General features: G+C 44.1%; 1 pseudogene; it reads right to left on the bottom strand.

Moving 5' to 3' along the window:
- Positions 1–693: 693 nt before the first annotated feature.
- LOC100959742 lies at positions 694–2,860 on the bottom strand (annotated as a pseudogene).
- Positions 2,861–5,512: the final 2,652 nt, after the last annotated feature.

Raw genomic sequence — 5,512 nt, 5'->3', positions numbered from 1 at the left:
TTTGGGACGAGCTCACTCACCCAGACACCATCCAGGTTGGTAGATGAGACACAGAGGTCCATGGGACAAGGTAGCAACTGCAGCGCTCTAGATTTCACCAGTGGGGACCTGAGAAGATGCCCTGGTTGAGGGGATGCTGTGGCAAGTGTGACAAGGAAGCCTGTGAGAATAATGATGGGGGGGAACCTACAAAGACGGTGGGGTTGGCTGGTTACTGCTGAGCTGTGTTGATGGCCTCCAGAAGGATGATGAGACTCTGAGGACTGTTGGCAGCAGCTATTAGACAGGAGGGTCTCTGCAGTATCCTCTGTGGAATGGCAGCTGCAGACATCATTCTGAGGGTCTCATTGCTCCAGAGATGTTTGGACACGCAGCCAGGGGAGGCCTGGTGGGTGAAAGTCAGGGCCCTGGTGGGGAATCTGAAAGTTCTGCAAAGTGAACAGGGTTATCTGACGATGCCCACCAGGACCTTCTGGGCATGTGAAGAGGCTTGCCCCTTTCTGGTAATGTCCCCCTTCCTACACTGGAAGATGATCCACAGGCTTATCTGGTGCTGCAGGGGTATCCCACTTGGGAACTTTGCAAGAACTAGGTGGCCATCCTTGCAGGGGACGAAGGAGCACTGGAGGGATGGGATTTTGAGGACGTTTGGCCAAGGGGCCAGAATGTCAGACTGGATAAACTAAAATCCCATCAGTATCTCTGCGGAGGGTTTGGCCCTGAAGAGACAGAGACAAAGTGGTAGCACTTACCTGTACAAGCTGGAGGACACGGTCACCTTAGCTACCCCAGAGGAGCTGCCAAGTATCTCGACCTGCAGGGCTTGTGGAGTAGGTTAAAGGAGTGTGTATACTGGTTGTGAGCAGACAGGTGGCCAACAAGGGTGCTGCTCAGTATCTATGATAAGGCAGCAGGGACCAGGGAGCAGGGGACTGAGGGTGTCTCACCCAACACAAAGTCATGATCCATTCTCAATTCGTGACCTCTGTCATGTCTCAGATACAGAACCCAGTGACTGGGAAGAAGGACTCCGGGACTCCATAGCAAATCTGTACCGGGACACTGCCCTCAGTCCTTCTGCAAAGGAACTGGCAGCCTTGATTCAGGTGACGGTACCTGGGGAAGGGAAATAGGTAGAGTTTTGAGGAGCATTGCACTTTGGATTTGAGTCGACATTGAGCCCAGATGCCCAGAGTGCCATTGTGCTCCCTCGCAGTGGGGGTTTGCAGAGGCCAGGGACTAATACTGTCATGTGATGTCTCACACGGGACCACTGGGTCCTTAGACCCAGGCCTGGCTATTTCCTATTCCCTGAGGACATAGCTGGCACCGACACGCTGGAGTAACCCCACACTTGGTCCCTGGTCTGTGGAGCAGGGGTCTCCTTGAGAGGAAGGCTAAAAGGATGCCCATGACTCTGTCCCCATCCCGGCCAAATCAGAAATGCTGTGGTGTCCTGGGGCGGGTCTTGTGGAGGGAACTACAGGCATTGTAGGGGTAGCCCCACCATTAGAGAGATGAAAGAGGTGGGATGGTGTTGAGGGGGCCTGTTATCTCCCTTTAACTTAGCAATCTGTCTCTGAAGAATCCTGATGGGGCTTAAAGAATGGATGAAATTACTTCAGTCAGGAGTGCATCCCAGCCCTGATTGCAGCTGCCGTGCTGGCGAGATATCACTGCTAGAGCAGATTGATAAGGCCTCAGGCATATATTAGGCTATAAATTTTGTGAGCACATTCTCTTCCATTCCAATTAGAAAGTGGATGTGGAATGATTCACATTCATGTGGGATGAACAGTGCAGTTATTTATAGTTTGCCCCAGGAATACTGTATGTAACTTCACTGTCCTCTATAGAATTCTTTAATTCATCAAATGGAATGTTTATCTTAAATTCCTTATCTTCTTGAACTCCTAAATCTTCAGACAATCTTCTCTAAGTTCATCTTTGTTATGACAGCCTCCAATGAAGACAAGTTTAAGAGAAGAAGATGACTCAGTCACCTTCTATTCAGCAGTTTAGCAAAGGCTCTGATCTGCAAAAGGTGATTCTTTTCAGGTTTAAACTGGCGGACAGTAAATGTCCTGGGTTTTTTTCTCATGTAAGGGATTGTCGAGATATATCTCCACATCCCAAAGTGGATAAATAAAGTTAGTGCAATTCTCGACCTTCCACAGTGACAGAATATGCTTTAGTGTCCAGGAAGAATTGACCATAATAACTATGTTACTGAAAGAACCTACTAGTCCACAAATGAAAGCAAATCAATCATAGGACATGAGGTTCACTCTGCTGAGTAACAGAGTCCTGCTAATGAAGGCTGCATTATTACATCCAACACTTTGGTTATTCACTACAGAGAGCATGTCAGTGCTGACAGGATAAGGAGCCTCGCTTCCAACTCAGCAACCCCCGTACACTTAAACAGAGCAAATGTGAAAGTGTGTCCCATTGAATTGTTGTAAATGTCAGGAACATATTGCATTAGAGCTTCCCAGCCAAGAAAAATGGATCCTAGACTTTTCTCAGCAGTGTGAAGTAAGAATAGAGAGAATCTTCGACAAAGTTGCGTTTCCTTAAGAAAACAAACTGCACTGGGTGAATTAATCTGATGTTAAAGCTTCTGAAAGCACTTTCTAGTTATCAATGTCAGTTGACCGCGGACATTATTGTCCCAGGTAAAAACAACATAATCTGCATTAGGATACACACTTTTTCTTAAGGCACACCACAAAACTCTTTCTCCTCCTTCACCAGCATTGCAGTATGGATGAAAAAATGCAATCACCCTTGGATTTTCCCTGTTTTTGCTAGACTTTTTCTTTCTCTGTAGCAGTGGTTTGATTCCCCAAAGGACAGTGATTAAATATCTATATCTATCTATCTATACATATACATACATACACACACATATATATATATCCATATATAATTAGCCCAGAGAAGAAAAATTAAAAGCCTCAACAACTCACACAAGCACCAACCCCTTTTGGTGGCTGCCCTATTCCTGGGATTTTAACTCTTAATTTTGTTTCTAGAATATATCAGCAACATAAACTCTGATACATTCATTATAAAAGTTTAAGTTGACACAAGCACTTTGGAAATCAATTATCCCTATCCTGTGTGGTTAAAGTATTTGCACCATATGATCCCACTACCCTACCTCTGATCATCATACACTCTGGAGACTACCTTGCGTATGTGCCCTAGTTGGCCATCAGAAGAGGCCCCTGTATCCCAGGAATGGGCCTGCCTCGGTGTCCCCTGCTGTGACCTGTCACTCTCTGGGAGTGGCCTCAGGGAAGCAGAGCCTCTGTACCAATGCTGCTGAGGATTTCAGAGCACAGGAGACATGTACAGTAATGTTTCTGGAAAAACCTCAAATAAACTTCAGTGGAGAAGATGCAAAACTGTGGAGTAATCATAAAAAGTAAAACTTCAACAGTTAAAAACGAATGAATGACATCCTCCCATATCAGGAGGATACATGTAGTATGCATCACAGAAGAATGCAGGGAGTGTAAGTTCAGTGTACGGGAAGTTTAAAAACCGACAAAGCTAATATTTGGTTTTGGGATATATGCATATTATGAAAATATTTAGAGAAATGAAGACTCAGACTCCTTCTGGGGTTGGGATTGGGTCGCAATCCATAGTGTCTTCATAGGTTCTATTTCTTTGTGGTGGTAGATGCCCACTAGCAATTTTCAAACTGCAGCTTGTGAACCAGCCCTGATTAATTTTTTTAAAATGAAAGAGAAAAAAAAAGTTTCAAACTTCATTGCAAGGATCCTTCCTAAGAACTACTCAGGTTGGAACAAAGCCCCAGCCAACTTAATGAGCCATGTGACAGAGGACCAGGGGGCCATGAAAATATCCTTGACTAGAAGTAGGTCATTTGACCCCTGGCTCTCTGGCACACCTGTAGATTCTTTGCTATATAATGTTCAATGGGGTGTGCAAGGCAATTCTATCTTGCAAAGGATAAAATGCATTGCTTAGATTTTATAACATATACTCTGTTAAACTTTTCACAGAATTAGAAAAGCATGTTGTTGATCAAAAAAATTAAGCTGGAAAACATTATAAATGAATAACAAGGGGTAGAACAGCAGATATGAATAGCAAACACATTAGAGCTGCTTTACGAAAACTTTATAACAACAATGGTAAAAGCACATAGTAATAGTGATTCATAGAATCATAGTGGTGTCCAAATCACTTCTACCGTATCTCATTAAAATACACAGTGAACAATATTGAGTTTACTCCGGGGTGCCCACCAAATAGCTAGTTTTTGAAAAAGCTGTTCCTAGACTGGAGCTGACCATTTCTGCATTGAATCAAAGTTTTTTTTTTCTTTTTCTTTCTTTCTTTCTTTTTTTTTTTTTTTGAGACAGAGTCTCAAGCTGTTGTCCTGGGTAGAGTGCTGTGGCATCAAAGCTCACAGCAACCTCCAAATCTTGGGCTCAAGCATTCTTTTTGCCTCAGTTTTTCTATTTTAGTAGAAACGGGGTCTCACTTTTGTTCAGGCTGGTCTTGAACTGGTGAGCTCAAGTAATCCACCTGCCTCAGCCTCCCACAGTGCTAGGATTACAGGCCTCAGCCATCTTGCACTGGCCCAAAGTTTTTTTTTTTTGAGACAGAGTCTCCCTCAGTCACCCTGAGGTTAAGTGCGGTAGCTTTATTGCTCACAGCACCCTCAAACTCTTGAGTTCAAGTGATCCTCTTGGCTTAGCCACCTGAGTAGCTGGGACTACAGGTCCCTGCCACAACACCTGGCTATTTTTAGAGATGAAGTTTTACCCTTGCTGAAAGCTGGTGTCCAACTTGTGAGTTCAAGTGATCTCCCCACCTCAGCTTCCCAGAGTGCTAGGATTGCAGGCGTGAGCCCCCATGCCTGGCTGGAACTAAAGCTATTATCATAATGCTAAGCTAGGTGTATAGGCTGAAGTATGAGATTTACATTTTTCTAACTGAGAAGTGGTCTGATTAGCAAATATTTTTGAAGATGATGCTTGAGTAAGAAAATTGGCATTTTTGGCATTCTTAAATTAAATTTGAAATGTCTTAAGGAAAACAATAGCTATTATTTTGAAGGCATTATTGTTATGGCAGTGAAGTTTTGGAACTATTTGATCCAGCTACTATATGTCTTATTGAAGAGAACATTCTTTTTTTTTTTTGAGACAGAGCCTCAAGCTGTCACCCTGGGTAGAATGCCGTGGCATCACAGCTCACAACAACTTCCAACTCCTGGGCTCAAGCAATTCTCCTGCCTCTGCCTCCCAAGTAGCTGGGACCACAGTGCCCACCACAATGCCTGGCTATTTTTTGGTTGCAGCCATCATTGTTGTTTGGCGGGCCCAGGCTGGATTCGAACTCACCAGCTCAGGTGTATGTGGCTGATGCCTTAGCTGCTTGAGCCACAGGCTCTGAGCCAGCCAGAAAACTTTCTAATGAATCTTTTCTTTTTCTTTCTTTCTTTTTTTTTTTTTTTTTTGGTAGA

The sequence above is a fragment of the Otolemur garnettii genome, unplaced genomic scaffold (assembly GCF_000181295.1).
Source record: "Otolemur garnettii isolate 467f Iridium unplaced genomic scaffold, OtoGar3 scaffold00031, whole genome shotgun sequence".
Taxonomy (NCBI): domain Eukaryota; kingdom Metazoa; phylum Chordata; class Mammalia; order Primates; family Galagidae; genus Otolemur; species Otolemur garnettii.
Note: the sequence above shows the minus strand (reverse complement) of the source record. Positions and strands in the feature narration are given on the sequence as shown.